This window comes from Staurois parvus, unplaced genomic scaffold (genome assembly GCF_062004578.1).
Source record: "Staurois parvus isolate SC_StPar_1 unplaced genomic scaffold, SC_StPar_1.0 ptg002140l, whole genome shotgun sequence".
NCBI lineage: Eukaryota > Metazoa > Chordata > Amphibia > Anura > Ranidae > Staurois > Staurois parvus.
Genome location: NW_028319936.1, coordinates 6,485,805 through 6,503,228, shown reverse-complemented (window position 1 = coordinate 6,503,228; position 17,424 = coordinate 6,485,805). Strand labels below are relative to the sequence as shown.

General features: G+C 42.5%; 19 non-coding genes across 19 annotated transcripts; all 19 read left to right on the top strand.

The window, feature by feature from the left end:
• The first annotated feature begins 28 nt into the window (after window positions 1-28).
• Window positions 29-242, top strand: LOC149432522 (small nucleolar RNA U3). Its single transcript, XR_016309002.1, has one exon. It is a non-coding gene; the product is annotated as a small nucleolar RNA U3 (small nucleolar RNA).
• A 725-nt stretch (window positions 243-967) lies between these two features.
• LOC149432521 (small nucleolar RNA U3) lies at window positions 968-1,181 on the top strand. Its single transcript, XR_016309025.1, has one exon. It is a non-coding gene; the product is annotated as a small nucleolar RNA U3 (small nucleolar RNA).
• A 725-nt stretch (window positions 1,182-1,906) lies between these two features.
• LOC149432520 (small nucleolar RNA U3) lies at window positions 1,907-2,120 on the top strand. The gene has a single exon (XR_016309001.1). It is a non-coding gene; the product is annotated as a small nucleolar RNA U3 (small nucleolar RNA).
• Window positions 2,121-2,845: 725 nt separating this feature from the next.
• On the top strand, window positions 2,846-3,059 carry LOC149432519 (small nucleolar RNA U3). Its single transcript, XR_016309000.1, has one exon. It is a non-coding gene; the product is annotated as a small nucleolar RNA U3 (small nucleolar RNA).
• A 725-nt stretch (window positions 3,060-3,784) lies between these two features.
• Window positions 3,785-3,998, top strand: LOC149432518 (small nucleolar RNA U3). The gene has a single exon (XR_016308998.1). It is a non-coding gene; the product is annotated as a small nucleolar RNA U3 (small nucleolar RNA).
• Window positions 3,999-4,723: 725 nt separating this feature from the next.
• On the top strand, window positions 4,724-4,937 carry LOC149432517 (small nucleolar RNA U3). The gene has a single exon (XR_016309037.1). It is a non-coding gene; the product is annotated as a small nucleolar RNA U3 (small nucleolar RNA).
• Window positions 4,938-5,662: 725 nt separating this feature from the next.
• Window positions 5,663-5,876, top strand: LOC149432516 (small nucleolar RNA U3). The gene has a single exon (XR_016308997.1). It is a non-coding gene; the product is annotated as a small nucleolar RNA U3 (small nucleolar RNA).
• Window positions 5,877-6,601: 725 nt separating this feature from the next.
• LOC149432515 (small nucleolar RNA U3) lies at window positions 6,602-6,815 on the top strand. Its single transcript, XR_016308996.1, has one exon. It is a non-coding gene; the product is annotated as a small nucleolar RNA U3 (small nucleolar RNA).
• Window positions 6,816-7,540: 725 nt separating this feature from the next.
• On the top strand, window positions 7,541-7,754 carry LOC149432514 (small nucleolar RNA U3). Its single transcript, XR_016308995.1, has one exon. It is a non-coding gene; the product is annotated as a small nucleolar RNA U3 (small nucleolar RNA).
• A 725-nt stretch (window positions 7,755-8,479) lies between these two features.
• On the top strand, window positions 8,480-8,693 carry LOC149432513 (small nucleolar RNA U3). Its single transcript, XR_016309042.1, has one exon. It is a non-coding gene; the product is annotated as a small nucleolar RNA U3 (small nucleolar RNA).
• Window positions 8,694-9,418: 725 nt separating this feature from the next.
• Window positions 9,419-9,632, top strand: LOC149432512 (small nucleolar RNA U3). The gene has a single exon (XR_016308994.1). It is a non-coding gene; the product is annotated as a small nucleolar RNA U3 (small nucleolar RNA).
• A 725-nt stretch (window positions 9,633-10,357) lies between these two features.
• On the top strand, window positions 10,358-10,571 carry LOC149432511 (small nucleolar RNA U3). Its single transcript, XR_016309012.1, has one exon. It is a non-coding gene; the product is annotated as a small nucleolar RNA U3 (small nucleolar RNA).
• A 725-nt stretch (window positions 10,572-11,296) lies between these two features.
• Window positions 11,297-11,510, top strand: LOC149432510 (small nucleolar RNA U3). The gene has a single exon (XR_016309084.1). It is a non-coding gene; the product is annotated as a small nucleolar RNA U3 (small nucleolar RNA).
• Window positions 11,511-12,235: 725 nt separating this feature from the next.
• On the top strand, window positions 12,236-12,449 carry LOC149432509 (small nucleolar RNA U3). Its single transcript, XR_016309024.1, has one exon. It is a non-coding gene; the product is annotated as a small nucleolar RNA U3 (small nucleolar RNA).
• A 725-nt stretch (window positions 12,450-13,174) lies between these two features.
• On the top strand, window positions 13,175-13,388 carry LOC149432508 (small nucleolar RNA U3). The gene has a single exon (XR_016309060.1). It is a non-coding gene; the product is annotated as a small nucleolar RNA U3 (small nucleolar RNA).
• A 725-nt stretch (window positions 13,389-14,113) lies between these two features.
• On the top strand, window positions 14,114-14,327 carry LOC149432507 (small nucleolar RNA U3). The gene has a single exon (XR_016309065.1). It is a non-coding gene; the product is annotated as a small nucleolar RNA U3 (small nucleolar RNA).
• Window positions 14,328-15,052: 725 nt separating this feature from the next.
• On the top strand, window positions 15,053-15,266 carry LOC149432506 (small nucleolar RNA U3). Its single transcript, XR_016309072.1, has one exon. It is a non-coding gene; the product is annotated as a small nucleolar RNA U3 (small nucleolar RNA).
• A 725-nt stretch (window positions 15,267-15,991) lies between these two features.
• LOC149432505 (small nucleolar RNA U3) lies at window positions 15,992-16,205 on the top strand. Its single transcript, XR_016309081.1, has one exon. It is a non-coding gene; the product is annotated as a small nucleolar RNA U3 (small nucleolar RNA).
• Window positions 16,206-16,930: 725 nt separating this feature from the next.
• Window positions 16,931-17,144, top strand: LOC149432504 (small nucleolar RNA U3). The gene has a single exon (XR_016309085.1). It is a non-coding gene; the product is annotated as a small nucleolar RNA U3 (small nucleolar RNA).
• Window positions 17,145-17,424: the final 280 nt, after the last annotated feature.

Here is a 17,424-nt window from a genome sequence, read left to right as displayed (position 1 = left end):
GTTGCCGAAATCTTTGACGTGTCCTGGCAAGACGATACTTTCAGGGATCATTTCTGTAGGAGCCGATGGGAGAAATGTGCTTGAAAGTGGCCAAACTCACTGTCCACGATGATGATTTGTAGGGCTCTCCTCTCATTAGGACTCCTGTTGTAGTGCTGCTCTATGCAGTTGCTGCCACCATTGGATGACTTGGTCATCTTTCTAGATGGGAAGATGGCAGGAGAGAGCTCATTCAGAGTGGTTCCTTCAGTGCTTTGTAGGAAGACTTAGAGTCTTCTTTTGTTTGCAAGACAGCTGAGTTTCCAAGCTTGTGCTTTACTCCAAACTATCAACGAGGCTTGCCTTTTTCTACCAATTGCTTCGATGGAAAAGTTCAAACCAATTGACACGATTATTGTTTGTAAGAAGAAAAAAAGAATTGGCTGGATTACTGATAGGGCGAGAGGCAGTCACCTGCCAATGTTTCTTCTTTAGCTCCCGCCTTAGGAAGAAATGCCAGATGGAAACAACGCTCATGGAACTCAAAGAAAGATGCGGGGGTTTTCTATGTTCGAAAGACCAAGAAAACATTGTCCGCACTGAGAAACCAGGCTTTTGGAACCAAAGGAAACTTGCCAGAGCATTACGTTTTGAAAAGAGGTGAAAACAAAAATACGCCATCTGTGTTGTAGTCTCGCCAGTGACCGCTCTGAACAAGACTGTGAGGTGCTTTTCAATCTTTGCTCGGGTTACCAAAAGGATGTCTGAAAATCAAAGTAGCCAATGAAGGGTGTTAATCAATTTGATGGTTTGAGAGAAAAGAATTGCAATATTCTTTTTCTTTCGAATAGGACTTGGGCAAACAGGCCTCTTAAGAATTGCTACTTGATTTGTACAAATAGTTTACATTAGAGCTTGACAAACATGTTCACCATTTGTTGAAGGAATAGAACCTAAGGTGTTGCCGAAATCTTTGACGTGTCCTGGCAAGACGATACTTTCAGGGATCATTTCTGTAGGAGCCGATGGGAGAAATGTGCTTGAAAGTGTCCAAACTCACTGTCCACGATGATGATTTGTAGGGCTCTCCTCTCATTAGGACTCCTGTTGTAGTGCTGCTCTATGCAGTTGCTGCCACCATTGGATGACTTGGTCATCTTTCTAGATGGGAAGATGGCAGGAGAGAGCTCATTCAGAGTGGTTCCTTCAGTGCTTTGTAGGAAGACTTAGAGTCTTCTTTTGTTTGCAAGACAGCTGAGTTTCCAAGCTTGTGCTTTACTCCAAACTATCAACGAGGCTTGCCTTTTTCTACCAATTGCTTCGATGGAAAAGTTCAAACCAATTGACACGATTATTGTTTGTAAGAAGAAAAAAAGAATTGGCTGGATTACTGATAGGGCGAGAGGCAGTCACCTGCCAATGTTTCTTCTTTAGCTCCCGCCTTAGGAAGAAATGCCAGATGGAAACAACGCTCATGGAACTCAAAGAAAGATGCGGGGGTTTTCTATGTTCGAAAGACCAAGAAAACATTGTCCGCACTGAGAAACCAGGCTTTTGGAACCAAAGGAAACTTGCCAGAGCATTACGTTTTGAAAAGAGGTGAAAACAAAAATACGCCATCTGTGTTGTAGTCTCGCCAGTGACCGCTCTGAACAAGACTGTGAGGTGCTTTTCAATCTTTGCTCGGGTTACCAAAAGGATGTCTGAAAATCAAAGTAGCCAATGAAGGGTGTTAATCAATTTGATGGTTTGAGAGAAAAGAATTGCAATATTCTTTTTCTTTCGAATAGGACTTGGGCAAACAGGCCTCTTAAGAATTGCTACTTGATTTGTACAAATAGTTTACATTAGAGCTTGACAAACATGTTCACCATTTGTTGAAGGAATAGAACCTAAGGTGTTGCCGAAATCTTTGACGTGTCCTGGCAAGACGATACTTTCAGGGATCATTTCTGTAGGAGCCGATGGGAGAAATGTGCTTGAAAGTGGCCAAACTCACTGTCCACGATGATGATTTGTAGGGCTCTCCTCTCATTAGGACTCCTGTTGTAGTGCTGCTCTATGCAGTTGCTGCCACCATTGGATGACTTGGTCATCTTTCTAGATGGGAAGATGGCAGGAGAGAGCTCATTCAGAGTGGTTCCTTCAGTGCTTTGTAGGAAGACTTAGAGTCTTCTTTTGTTTGCAAGACAGCTGAGTTTCCAAGCTTGTGCTTTACTCCAAACTATCAACGAGGCTTGCCTTTTTCTACCAATTGCTTCGATGGAAAAGTTCAAACCAATTGACACGATTATTGTTTGTAAGAAGAAAAAAAGAATTGGCTGGATTACTGATAGGGCGAGAGGCAGTCACCTGCCAATGTTTCTTCTTTAGCTCCCGCCTTAGGAAGAAATGCCAGATGGAAACAACGCTCATGGAACTCAAAGAAAGATGCGGGGGTTTTCTATGTTCGAAAGACCAAGAAAACATTGTCCGCACTGAGAAACCAGGCTTTTGGAACCAAAGGAAACTTGCCAGAGCATTACGTTTTGAAAAGAGGTGAAAACAAAAATACGCCATCTGTGTTGTAGTCTCGCCAGTGACCGCTCTGAACAAGACTGTGAGGTGCTTTTCAATCTTTGCTCGGGTTACCAAAAGGATGTCTGAAAATCAAAGTAGCCAATGAAGGGTGTTAATCAATTTGATGGTTTGAGAGAAAAGAATTGCAATATTCTTTTTCTTTCGAATAGGACTTGGGCAAACAGGCCTCTTAAGAATTGCTACTTGATTTGTACAAATAGTTTACATTAGAGCTTGACAAACATGTTCACCATTTGTTGAAGGAATAGAACCTAAGGTGTTGCCGAAATCTTTGACGTGTCCTGGCAAGACGATACTTTCAGGGATCATTTCTGTAGGAGCCGATGGGAGAAATGTGCTTGAAAGTGGCCAAACTCACTGTCCACGATGATGATTTGTAGGGCTCTCCTCTCATTAGGACTCCTGTTGTAGTGCTGCTCTATGCAGTTGCTGCCACCATTGGATGACTTGGTCATCTTTCTAGATGGGAAGATGGCAGGAGAGAGCTCATTCAGAGTGGTTCCTTCAGTGCTTTGTAGGAAGACTTAGAGTCTTCTTTTGTTTGCAAGACAGCTGAGTTTCCAAGCTTGTGCTTTACTCCAAACTATCAACGAGGCTTGCCTTTTTCTACCAATTGCTTCGATGGAAAAGTTCAAACCAATTGACACGATTATTGTTTGTAAGAAGAAAAAAAGAATTGGCTGGATTACTGATAGGGCGAGAGGCAGTCACCTGCCAATGTTTCTTCTTTAGCTCCCGCCTTAGGAAGAAATGCCAGATGGAAACAACGCTCATGGAACTCAAAGAAAGATGCGGGGGTTTTCTATGTTCGAAAGACCAAGAAAACATTGTCCGCACTGAGAAACCAGGCTTTTGGAACCAAAGGAAACTTGCCAGAGCATTACGTTTTGAAAAGAGGTGAAAACAAAAATACGCCATCTGTGTTGTAGTCTCGCCAGTGACCGCTCTGAACAAGACTGTGAGGTGCTTTTCAATCTTTGCTCGGGTTACCAAAAGGATGTCTGAAAATCAAAGTAGCCAATGAAGGGTGTTAATCAATTTGATGGTTTGAGAGAAAAGAATTGCAATATTCTTTTTCTTTCGAATAGGACTTGGGCAAACAGGCCTCTTAAGAATTGCTACTTGATTTGTACAAATAGTTTACATTAGAGCTTGACAAACATGTTCACCATTTGTTGAAGGAATAGAACCTAAGGTGTTGCCGAAATCTTTGACGTGTCCTGGCAAGACGATACTTTCAGGGATCATTTCTGTAGGAGCCGATGGGAGAAATGTGCTTGAAAGTGGCCAAACTCACTGTCCACGATGATGATTTGTAGGGCTCTCCTCTCATTAGGACTCCTGTTGTAGTGCTGCTCTATGCAGTTGCTGCCACCATTGGATGACTTGGTCATCTTTCTAGATGGGAAGATGGCAGGAGAGAGCTCATTCAGAGTGGTTCCTTCAGTGCTTTGTAGGAAGACTTAGAGTCTTCTTTTGTTTGCAAGACAGCTGAGTTTCCAAGCTTGTGCTTTACTCCAAACTATCAACGAGGCTTGCCTTTTTCTACCAATTGCTTCGATGGAAAAGTTCAAACCAATTGACACGATTATTGTTTGTAAGAAGAAAAAAAGAATTGGCTGGATTACTGATAGGGCGAGAGGCAGTCACCTGCCAATGTTTCTTCTTTAGCTCCCGCCTTAGGAAGAAATGCCAGATGGAAACAACGCTCATGGAACTCAAAGAAAGATGCGGGGGTTTTCTATGTTCGAAAGACCAAGAAAACATTGTCCGCACTGAGAAACCAGGCTTTTGGAACCAAAGGAAACTTGCCAGAGCATTACGTTTTGAAAAGAGGTGAAAACAAAAATACGCCATCTGTGTTGTAGTCTCGCCAGTGACCGCTCTGAACAAGACTGTGAGGTGCTTTTCAATCTTTGCTCGGGTTACCAAAAGGATGTCTGAAAATCAAAGTAGCCAATGAAGGGTGTTAATCAATTTGATGGTTTGAGAGAAAAGAATTGCAATATTCTTTTTCTTTCGAATAGGACTTGGGCAAACAGGCCTCTTAAGAATTGCTACTTGATTTGTACAAATAGTTTACATTAGAGCTTGACAAACATGTTCACCATTTGTTGAAGGAATAGAACCTAAGGTGTTGCCGAAATCTTTGACGTGTCCTGGCAAGACGATACTTTCAGGGATCATTTCTGTAGGAGCCGATGGGAGAAATGTGCTCGGAAGTGTCCAAACTCACTGTCCACGATGATGATTTGTAGGGCTCTCCTCTCATTAGGACTCCTGTTGTAGTGCTGCTCTATGCAGTTGCTGCCACCATTGGATGACTTGGTCATCTTTCTAGATGGGAAGATGGCAGGAGAGAGCTCATTCAGAGTGGTTCCTTCAGTGCTTTGTAGGAAGACTTAGAGTCTTCTTTTGTTTGCAAGACAGCTGAGTTTCCAAGCTTGTGCTTTACTCCAAACTATCAACGAGGCTTGCCTTTTTCTACCAATTGCTTCGATGGAAAAGTTCAAACCAATTGACACGATTATTGTTTGTAAGAAGAAAAAAAGAATTGGCTGGATTACTGATAGGGCGAGAGGCAGTCACCTGCCAATGTTTCTTCTTTAGCTCCCGCCTTAGGAAGAAATGCCAGATGGAAACAACGCTCATGGAACTCAAAGAAAGATGCGGGGGTTTTCTATGTTCGAAAGACCAAGAAAACATTGTCCGCACTGAGAAACCAGGCTTTTGGAACCAAAGGAAACTTGCCAGAGCATTACGTTTTGAAAAGAGGTGAAAACAAAAATACGCCATCTGTGTTGTAGTCTCGCCAGTGACCGCTCTGAACAAGACTGTGAGGTGCTTTTCAATCTTTGCTCGGGTTACCAAAAGGATGTCTGAAAATCAAAGTAGCCAATGAAGGGTGTTAATCAATTTGATGGTTTGAGAGAAAAGAATTGCAATATTCTTTTTCTTTCGAATAGGACTTGGGCAAACAGGCCTCTTAAGAATTGCTACTTGATTTGTACAAATAGTTTACATTAGAGCTTGACAAACATGTTCACCATTTGTTGAAGGAATAGAACCTAAGGTGTTGCCGAAATCTTTGACGTGTCCTGGCAAGACGATACTTTCAGGGATCATTTCTGTAGGAGCCGATGGGAGAAATGTGCTTGAAAGTGGCCAAACTCACTGTCCACGATGATGATTTGTAGGGCTCTCCTCTCATTAGGACTCCTGTTGTAGTGCTGCTCTATGCAGTTGCTGCCACCATTGGATGACTTGGTCATCTTTCTAGATGGGAAGATGGCAGGAGAGAGCTCATTCAGAGTGGTTCCTTCAGTGCTTTGTAGGAAGACTTAGAGTCTTCTTTTGTTTGCAAGACAGCTGAGTTTCCAAGCTTGTGCTTTACTCCAAACTATCAACGAGGCTTGCCTTTTTCTACCAATTGCTTCGATGGAAAAGTTCAAACCAATTGACACGATTATTGTTTGTAAGAAGAAAAAAAGAATTGGCTGGATTACTGATAGGGCGAGAGGCAGTCACCTGCCAATGTTTCTTCTTTAGCTCCCGCCTTAGGAAGAAATGCCAGATGGAAACAACGCTCATGGAACTCAAAGAAAGATGCGGGGGTTTTCTATGTTCGAAAGACCAAGAAAACATTGTCCGCACTGAGAAACCAGGCTTTTGGAACCAAAGGAAACTTGCCAGAGCATTACGTTTTGAAAAGAGGTGAAAACAAAAATACGCCATCTGTGTTGTAGTCTCGCCAGTGACCGCTCTGAACAAGACTGTGAGGTGCTTTTCAATCTTTGCTCGGGTTACCAAAAGGATGTCTGAAAATCAAAGTAGCCAATGAAGGGTGTTAATCAATTTGATGGTTTGAGAGAAAAGAATTGCAATATTCTTTTTCTTTCGAATAGGACTTGGGCAAACAGGCCTCTTAAGAATTGCTACTTGATTTGTACAAATAGTTTACATTAGAGCTTGACAAACATGTTCACCATTTGTTGAAGGAATAGAACCTAAGGTGTTGCCGAAATCTTTGACGTGTCCTGGCAAGACGATACTTTCAGGGATCATTTCTGTAGGAGCCGATGGGAGAAATGTGCTTGAAAGTGGCCAAACTCACTGTCCACGATGATGATTTGTAGGGCTCTCCTCTCATTAGGACTCCTGTTGTAGTGCTGCTCTATGCAGTTGCTGCCACCATTGGATGACTTGGTCATCTTTCTAGATGGGAAGATGGCAGGAGAGAGCTCATTCAGAGTGGTTCCTTCAGTGCTTTGTAGGAAGACTTAGAGTCTTCTTTTGTTTGCAAGACAGCTGAGTTTCCAAGCTTGTGCTTTACTCCAAACTATCAACGAGGCTTGCCTTTTTCTACCAATTGCTTCGATGGAAAAGTTCAAACCAATTGACACGATTATTGTTTGTAAGAAGAAAAAAAGAATTGGCTGGATTACTGATAGGGCGAGAGGCAGTCACCTGCCAATGTTTCTTCTTTAGCTCCCGCCTTAGGAAGAAATGCCAGATGGAAACAACGCTCATGGAACTCAAAGAAAGATGCGGGGGTTTTCTATGTTCGAAAGACCAAGAAAACATTGTCCGCACTGAGAAACCAGGCTTTTGGAACCAAAGGAAACTTGCCAGAGCATTACGTTTTGAAAAGAGGTGAAAACAAAAATACGCCATCTGTGTTGTAGTCTCGCCAGTGACCGCTCTGAACAAGACTGTGAGGTGCTTTTCAATCTTTGCTCGGGTTACCAAAAGGATGTCTGAAAATCAAAGTAGCCAATGAAGGGTGTTAATCAATTTGATGGTTTGAGAGAAAAGAATTGCAATATTCTTTTTCTTTCGAATAGGACTTGGGCAAACAGGCCTCTTAAGAATTGCTACTTGATTTGTACAAATAGTTTACATTAGAGCTTGACAAACATGTTCACCATTTGTTGAAGGAATAGAACCTAAGGTGTTGCCGAAATCTTTGACGTGTCCTGGCAAGACGATACTTTCAGGGATCATTTCTGTAGGAGCCGATGGGAGAAATGTGCTTGAAAGTGGCCAAACTCACTGTCCACGATGATGATTTGTAGGGCTCTCCTCTCATTAGGACTCCTGTTGTAGTGCTGCTCTATGCAGTTGCTGCCACCATTGGATGACTTGGTCATCTTTCTAGATGGGAAGATGGCAGGAGAGAGCTCATTCAGAGTGGTTCCTTCAGTGCTTTGTAGGAAGACTTAGAGTCTTCTTTTGTTTGCAAGACAGCTGAGTTTCCAAGCTTGTGCTTTACTCCAAACTATCAACGAGGCTTGCCTTTTTCTACCAATTGCTTCGATGGAAAAGTTCAAACCAATTGACACGATTATTGTTTGTAAGAAGAAAAAAAGAATTGGCTGGATTACTGATAGGGCGAGAGGCAGTCACCTGCCAATGTTTCTTCTTTAGCTCCCGCCTTAGGAAGAAATGCCAGATGGAAACAACGCTCATGGAACTCAAAGAAAGATGCGGGGGTTTTCTATGTTCGAAAGACCAAGAAAACATTGTCCGCACTGAGAAACCAGGCTTTTGGAACCAAAGGAAACTTGCCAGAGCATTACGTTTTGAAAAGAGGTGAAAACAAAAATACGCCATCTGTGTTGTAGTCTCGCCAGTGACCGCTCTGAACAAGACTGTGAGGTGCTTTTCAATCTTTGCTCGGGTTACCAAAAGGATGTCTGAAAATCAAAGTAGCCAATGAAGGGTGTTAATCAATTTGATGGTTTGAGAGAAAAGAATTGCAATATTCTTTTTCTTTCGAATAGGACTTGGGCAAACAGGCCTCTTAAGAATTGCTACTTGATTTGTACAAATAGTTTACATTAGAGCTTGACAAACATGTTCACCATTTGTTGAAGGAATAGAACCTAAGGTGTTGCCGAAATCTTTGACGTGTCCTGGCAAGACGATACTTTCAGGGATCATTTCTGTAGGAGCCGATGGGAGAAATGTGCTTGGAAGTGTCCAAACTCACTGTCCACGATGATGATTTGTAGGGCTCTCCTCTCATTAGGACTCCTGTTGTAGTGCTGCTCTATGCAGTTGCTGCCACCATTGGATGACTTGGTCATCTTTCTAGATGGGAAGATGGCAGGAGAGAGCTCATTCAGAGTGGTTCCTTCAGTGCTTTGTAGGAAGACTTAGAGTCTTCTTTTGTTTGCAAGACAGCTGAGTTTCCAAGCTTGTGCTTTACTCCAAACTATCAACGAGGCTTGCCTTTTTCTACCAATTGCTTCGATGGAAAAGTTCAAACCAATTGACACGATTATTGTTTGTAAGAAGAAAAAAAGAATTGGCTGGATTACTGATAGGGCGAGAGGCAGTCACCTGCCAATGTTTCTTCTTTAGCTCCCGCCTTAGGAAGAAATGCCAGATGGAAACAACGCTCATGGAACTCAAAGAAAGATGCGGGGGTTTTCTATGTTCGAAAGACCAAGAAAACATTGTCCGCACTGAGAAACCAGGCTTTTGGAACCAAAGGAAACTTGCCAGAGCATTACGTTTTGAAAAGAGGTGAAAACAAAAATACGCCATCTGTGTTGTAGTCTCGCCAGTGACCGCTCTGAACAAGACTGTGAGGTGCTTTTCAATCTTTGCTCGGGTTACCAAAAGGATGTCTGAAAATCAAAGTAGCCAATGAAGGGTGTTAATCAATTTGATGGTTTGAGAGAAAAGAATTGCAATATTCTTTTTCTTTCGAATAGGACTTGGGCAAACAGGCCTCTTAAGAATTGCTACTTGATTTGTACAAATAGTTTACATTAGAGCTTGACAAACATGTTCACCATTTGTTGAAGGAATAGAACCTAAGGTGTTGCCGAAATCTTTGACGTGTCCTGGCAAGACGATACTTTCAGGGATCATTTCTGTAGGAGCCGATGGGAGAAATGTGCTTGAAAGTGGCCAAACTCACTGTCCACGATGATGATTTGTAGGGCTCTCCTCTCATTAGGACTCCTGTTGTAGTGCTGCTCTATGCAGTTGCTGCCACCATTGGATGACTTGGTCATCTTTCTAGATGGGAAGATGGCAGGAGAGAGCTCATTCAGAGTGGTTCCTTCAGTGCTTTGTAGGAAGACTTAGAGTCTTCTTTTGTTTGCAAGACAGCTGAGTTTCCAAGCTTGTGCTTTACTCCAAACTATCAACGAGGCTTGCCTTTTTCTACCAATTGCTTCGATGGAAAAGTTCAAACCAATTGACACGATTATTGTTTGTAAGAAGAAAAAAAGAATTGGCTGGATTACTGATAGGGCGAGAGGCAGTCACCTGCCAATGTTTCTTCTTTAGCTCCCGCCTTAGGAAGAAATGCCAGATGGAAACAACGCTCATGGAACTCAAAGAAAGATGCGGGGGTTTTCTATGTTCGAAAGACCAAGAAAACATTGTCCGCACTGAGAAACCAGGCTTTTGGAACCAAAGGAAACTTGCCAGAGCATTACGTTTTGAAAAGAGGTGAAAACAAAAATACGCCATCTGTGTTGTAGTCTCGCCAGTGACCGCTCTGAACAAGACTGTGAGGTGCTTTTCAATCTTTGCTCGGGTTACCAAAAGGATGTCTGAAAATCAAAGTAGCCAATGAAGGGTGTTAATCAATTTGATGGTTTGAGAGAAAAGAATTGCAATATTCTTTTTCTTTCGAATAGGACTTGGGCAAACAGGCCTCTTAAGAATTGCTACTTGATTTGTACAAATAGTTTACATTAGAGCTTGACAAACATGTTCACCATTTGTTGAAGGAATAGAACCTAAGGTGTTGCCGAAATCTTTGACGTGTCCTGGCAAGACGATACTTTCAGGGATCATTTCTGTAGGAGCCGATGGGAGAAATGTGCTCGAAAGTGTCCAAACTCACTGTCCACGATGATGATTTGTAGGGCTCTCCTCTCATTAGGACTCCTGTTGTAGTGCTGCTCTATGCAGTTGCTGCCACCATTGGATGACTTGGTCATCTTTCTAGATGGGAAGATGGCAGGAGAGAGCTCATTCAGAGTGGTTCCTTCAGTGCTTTGTAGGAAGACTTAGAGTCTTCTTTTGTTTGCAAGACAGCTGAGTTTCCAAGCTTGTGCTTTACTCCAAACTATCAACGAGGCTTGCCTTTTTCTACCAATTGCTTCGATGGAAAAGTTCAAACCAATTGACACGATTATTGTTTGTAAGAAGAAAAAAAGAATTGGCTGGATTACTGATAGGGCGAGAGGCAGTCACCTGCCAATGTTTCTTCTTTAGCTCCCGCCTTAGGAAGAAATGCCAGATGGAAACAACGCTCATGGAACTCAAAGAAAGATGCGGGGGTTTTCTATGTTCGAAAGACCAAGAAAACATTGTCCGCACTGAGAAACCAGGCTTTTGGAACCAAAGGAAACTTGCCAGAGCATTACGTTTTGAAAAGAGGTGAAAACAAAAATACGCCATCTGTGTTGTAGTCTCGCCAGTGACCGCTCTGAACAAGACTGTGAGGTGCTTTTCAATCTTTGCTCGGGTTACCAAAAGGATGTCTGAAAATCAAAGTAGCCAATGAAGGGTGTTAATCAATTTGATGGTTTGAGAGAAAAGAATTGCAATATTCTTTTTCTTTCGAATAGGACTTGGGCAAACAGGCCTCTTAAGAATTGCTACTTGATTTGTACAAATAGTTTACATTAGAGCTTGACAAACATGTTCACCATTTGTTGAAGGAATAGAACCTAAGGTGTTGCCGAAATCTTTGACGTGTCCTGGCGAGACGATACTGTCAGGGATCATTTCTGTAGGAGCCGATGGGAGAAATGTGCTCGAAAGTGGCCAAACTCACTGTCCACGATGATGATTTGTAGGGCTCTCCTCTCATTAGGACTCCTGTTGTAGTGCTGCTCTATGCAGTTGCAGCCACCATTGGATGACTTGGTCATCTTTCTAGATGGGAAGATGGCAGGAGAGAGCTCATTCAGAGTGGTTCCTTCAGTGCTTTGTAGGAAGACTTAGAGTCTTCTTTTGTTTGCAAGACAGCTGAGTTTCCAAGCTTGTGCTTTACTCCAAACTATCAACGAGGCTTGCCTTTTTCTACCAATTGCTTCGATGGAAAAGTTCAAACCAATTGACACGATTATTGTTTGTAAGAAGAAAAAAAGAATTGGCTGGATTACTGATAGGGCGAGAGGCAGTCACCTGCCAATGTTTCTTCTTTAGCTCCCGCCTTAGGAAGAAATGCCAGATGGAAACAACGCTCATGGAACTCAAAGAAAGATGCGGGGGTTTTCTATGTTCGAAAGACCAAGAAAACATTGTCCGCACTGAGAAACCAGGCTTTTGGAACCAAAGGAAACTTGCCAGAGCATTACGTTTTGAAAAGAGGTGAAAACAAAAATACGCCATCTGTGTTGTAGTCTCGCCAGTGACCGCTCTGAACAAGACTGTGAGGTGCTTTTCAATCTTTGCTCGGGTTACCAAAAGGATGTCTGAAAATCAAAGTAGCCAATGAAGGGTGTTAATCAATTTGATGGTTTGAGAGAAAAGAATTGCAATATTCTTTTTCTTTCGAATAGGACTTGGGCAAACAGGCCTCTTAAGAATTGCTACTTGATTTGTACAAATAGTTTACATTAGAGCTTGACAAACATGTTCACCATTTGTTGAAGGAATAGAACCTAAGGTGTTGCCGAAATCTTTGACGTGTCCTGGCAAGACGATACTTTCAGGGATCATTTCTGTAGGAGCTGATGGGAGAAATGTGCTTGGAAGTGTCCAAACTCACTGTCCACGATGATGATTTGTAGGGCTCTCCTCTCATTAGGACTCCTGTTGTAGTGCTGCTCTATGCAGTTGCTGCCACCATTGGATGACTTGGTCATCTTTCTAGATGGGAAGATGGCAGGAGAGAGCTCATTCAGAGTGGTTCCTTCAGTGCTTTGTAGGAAGACTTAGAGTCTTCTTTTGTTTGCAAGACAGCTGAGTTTCCAAGCTTGTGCTTTACTCCAAACTATCAACGAGGCTTGCCTTTTTCTACCAATTGCTTTGATGGAAAAGTTCAAACCAATTGATACGATTATTGTTTGTAAGAAGAAAAAAAGAATTGGCTGGATTACTGATAGGGCGAGAGGCAGTCACCTGCTAATGTTTCTTCTTTAGCTCCCGCCTTAGGAAGAAATGCCAGATGGAAACAACGCTCATGGAACTCAAAGAAAGATGCGGGGGTTTTCTATGTTCGAAAGACCAAGAAAACATTGTCCGCACTGAGAAACCAGGCTTTTGGAACCAAAGGAAACTTGCCAGAGCATTACGTTTTGAAAAGAGGTGAAAACAAAAATACGCCATCTGTGTTGTAGTCTCGCCAGTGACCGCTCTGAACAAGACTGTGAGGTGCTTTTCAATCTTTGCTCGGGTTACCAAAAGGATGTCTGAAAATCAAAGTAGCCAATGAAGGGTGTTAATCAATTTGATGGTTTGAGAGAAAAGAATTGCAATATTCTTTTTCTTTCGAATAGGACTTGGGCAAACAGGCCTCTTAAGAATTGCTACTTGATTTGTACAAATAGTTTACATTAGAGCTTGACAAACATGTTCACCATTTGTTGAAGGAATAGAACCTAAGGTGTTGCCGAAATCTTTGACGTGTCCTGGCAAGATGATACTTTCAGGGATCATTTCTGTAGGAGCCGATGGGAGAAACGTGCTCGAAAGTGTCCAAACTCACTGTCCACGATGATGATTTGTAGGGCTCTCCTCTCATTAGGACTCCTGTTGTAGTGCTGCTCTATGCAGTTGCTGCCACCATTGGATGACTTGGTCATCTTTCTAGATGGGAAGATGGCAGGAGAGAGCTCATTCAGAGTGGTTCCTTCAGTGCTTTGTAGGAAGACTTAGAGTCTTCTTTTGTTTGCAAGACAGCTGAGTTTCCAAGCTTGTGCTTTACTCCAAACTATCAACGAGGCTTGCCTTTTTCTACCAATTGCTTCGATGGAAAAGTTCAAACCAATTGACACGATTATTGTTTGTAAGAAGAAAAAAAGAATTGGCTGGATTACTGATAGGGCGAGAGGCAGTCACCTGCCAATGTTTCTTCTTTAGCTCCCGCCTTAGGAAGAAATGCCAGATGGAAACAACGCTCATGGAACTCAAAGAAAGATGCGGGGGTTTTCTATGTTCGAAAGACCAAGAAAACATTGTCCGCACTGAGAAACCAGGCTTTTGGAACCAAAGGAAACTTGCCAGAGCATTACGTTTTGAAAAGAGGTGAAAACAAAAATACGCCATCTGTGTTGTAGTCTCGCCAGTGACCGCTCTGAACAAGACTGTGAGGTGCTTTTCAATCTTTGCTCGGGTTACCAAAAGGATGTCTGAAAATCAAAGTAGCCAATGAAGGGTGTTAATCAATTTGATGGTTTGAGAGAAAAGAATTGCAATATTCTTTTTCTTTCGAATAGGACTTGGGCAAACAGGCCTCTTAAGAATTGCTAGTTGATTTGTACAAATAGTTTACATTAGAGCTTGACAAACATGTTCACCATTTGTTGAAGGAATAGAACCTAAGGTGTTGCCGAAATCTTTGACGTGTCCTGGCAAGACGATACTTTCAGGGATCATTTCTGTAGGAGCCGATGGGAGAAATGTGCTCGAAAGTGGCCAAACTCACTGTCCACGATGATGATTTGTAGGGCTCTCCTCTCATTAGGACTCCTGTTGTAGTGCTGCTCTATGCAGTTGCTGCCACCATTGGATGACTTGGTCATCTTTCTAGATGGGAAGATGGCAGGAGAGAGCTCATTCAGAGTGGTTCCTTCAGTGCTTTGTAGGAAGACTTAGAGTCTTCTTTTGTTTGCAAGACAGCTGAGTTTCCAAGCTTGTGCTTTACTCCAAACTATCAACGAGGCTTGCCTTTTTCTACCAATTGCTTCGATGGAAAAGTTCAAACCAATTGACACGATTATTGTTTGTAAGAGGAAGAAAAGAATTGGCTGGATTACTGATAGGGCGAGAGGCAGTCACCTGCCAATGTTTCTTCTTTAGCTCCCGCCTTAGGAAGAAATGCCAGATGGAAACAACGTTCATGGAACTCAAAGAAAGATGCGGGGGTTTTCTATGTTCGAAAGACCAAGAAAACATTGTCCGCACTGAGAAACCAGGCTTTTGGAACCAAAGGAAACTTGCCAGAGCATTACGTTTTGAAAAGAGGTGAAAACAAAAATACGCCATCTGTGTTGTAGTCTCGCCAGTGACCGCTCTGAACAAGACTGTGAGGTGCTTTTCAATCTTTGCTCGGGTTACCAAAAGGATGTCTGAAAATCAAAGTAGCCAATGAAGGGTGTTAATCAATTTGATGGTTTGAGAGAAAAGAATTGCAATATTCTTTTTCTTTCGAATAGGACTTGGGCAAACAGGCCTCTTAAGAATTGCTACTTGATTTGTACAAATAGTTTACATTAGAGCTTGACAAACATGTTCACCATTTGTTGAAGGAATAGAACCTAAGGTGTTGCCGAAATCTTTGACGTGTCCTGGCAAGACGATACTTTCAGGGATCATTTCTGTAGGAGCCGATGGGAGAAATGTGCTCGAAAGTGTCCAAACTCACTGTCCATGATGATGATTTGTAGGGTTCTCCTCTCATTAGGACTCCTGTTGTAGTGCTGCTCTATGCAGTTGCTGCCACCATTGGATGACTTGGTCATCTTTCTAGATGGGAAGATGGCAGGAGAGAGCTCATTCAGAGTGGTTCCTTCAGTGCTTTGTAGGAAGACTTAGAGTCTTCTTTTGTTTGCAAGACAGCTGAGTTTCCAAGCTTGTGCTTTACTCCAAACTATCAACGAGGCTTGCCTTTTTCTACCAATTGCTTCGATGGAAAAGTTCAAACCAATTGACATGATTATTGTTTGTAAGAAGAAAAAAAGAATTGGCTGGATTACTGATAGGGCGAGAGGCAGTCACCTGCCAATGTTTCTTCTTTAGCTCCCGCCTTAGGAAGAAATGCCAGATAGAAACAACGCTCATGGAACTCAAAGAAAGATGCGGGGGTTTTCTATGTTCGAAAGACCAAGAAAACATTGTCCGCACTGTGAAACCAGGCTTTTGGAACCAAAGGAAACTTGCCAGAGCATTACGTTTTGAAAAGAGGTGAAAACAAAAATACGCCATCTGTGTTGTAGTCTCGCCAGTGACCGCTCTGAACAAGACTGTGAGGTGCTTTTCAATCTTTGCTCGGGTTACCAAAAGGATGTCTGAAAATCAAAGTAGCCAATGAAGGGTGTTAATCAATTTGATGGTTTGAGAGAAAAGAATTGCAATATTCTTTTTCTTTCGAATAGGACTTGGGCAAACAGGCCTCTTAAGAATTGCTACTTGATTTGTACAAATAGTTTACATTAGAGCTTGACAAACATGTTCACCATTTGTTGAAGGAATAGAACCTAAGGTGTTGCCGAAATCTTTGACGTGTCCTGGCAAGACGATACTTTCAGTGATCATTTCTGTAGGAGCCGATGGGAGAAATGTGCTCGAAAGTGTCCAAACTCACTGTCCACGATGATGATTTGTAGGGCTCTCCTCTTATTAGGACTCCTGTTGTAGTGCTGCTCTATGCAGTTGCTGCCACCATTGGATGACTTGGTCATCTTTCTAGATGGGAAGATGGCAGGAGAGAGCTCATTCAGAGTGGTTCCTTCAGTGCTTTGTAGGAAGACTTAGAGTCTTCTTTTGTTTGCAAGACAGCTGAGTTTCCAAGCTTGTGCTTTACTCCAAACTATCAACGAGGCTTGCCTTTTTCTACCAATTGCTTCGATGGAAAAGTTCAAACCAATTGACACGATTATTGTTTGTAAGAAGAAAAAAAGAATTGGCTGGATTACTGATAGGGCGAGAGGCAGTCACCTGCCAATGTTTCTTCTTTAGCTCCCGCCTTAGGAAGAAATGCCAGATGGAAACAACGCTCATGGAACTCAACGAAAGATGCGGGGGTTTTCTATGTTCGAAAGACCAAGAAAACATTGTCCGCACTGAGAAACCAGGCTTTTGGAACCAAAGGAAACTTGCCAGAGCATTACGTTTTGAAAAGAGGTGAAAACAAAAATACGCCATCTGTGTTGTAGTCTCGCCAGTGACCGCTCTGAACAAGACTGTGAGGTGCTTTTCAATCTTTGCTCGGGTTACCAAAAGGATGTCTGAAAATCAAAGTAGCCAATGAAGGGTGTTAATCAATTTGATGGTTTGAGAGAAAAGAATTGCAATATTCTTTTTCTTTCGAATAGGACTTGGGCAAACAGGCCTCTTAAGAATTGCTACTTGATTTGTACAAATAGTTTACATTAGAGCTTGACAAACATGTTCACCATTTGTTGAAGGAATAGAACCTAAGGTGTTGCCGAAATCTTTGACGTGTCCTGGCAAGACGATACTGTCAGGGATCGTTTCTGTAGGAGCCGATGGGAGAAATGTGCTCGAAAGTGTCCAAACTCACTGTCCACGATGATGATTTGTAGGGCTCTCCTCTCATTAGGACTCCTGTTGTAGTGCTGCTCTATGCAGTTGCTGCCACCATTGGATGACTTGGTCATCTTTCTAGATGGGAAGATGGCAGGAGAGAGCTCATTCAGAGTGGTTCCTTCAGTGCTTTGTAGGAAGACTTGGGCCCTGATTCACTAAGATGTGAGTCTATCAGCAGAGTCTGACCATTCAGGCAGACTCCGGTCAATCAATCAGTCGTCTGACCAGCGTCTAGCAAGCTCATTAACGAGCGTCTACTGACTACTTTGCCATTAGTGAATGAGGTATCCCGTCTGGCACATCTTTAGGTGCAATACCGGATATATTCGCTAGATGGCGCATAAGCGCGGGCTTTATTAACATTGGCGTTTTCCTGATAGAAAATTCTAATACAGC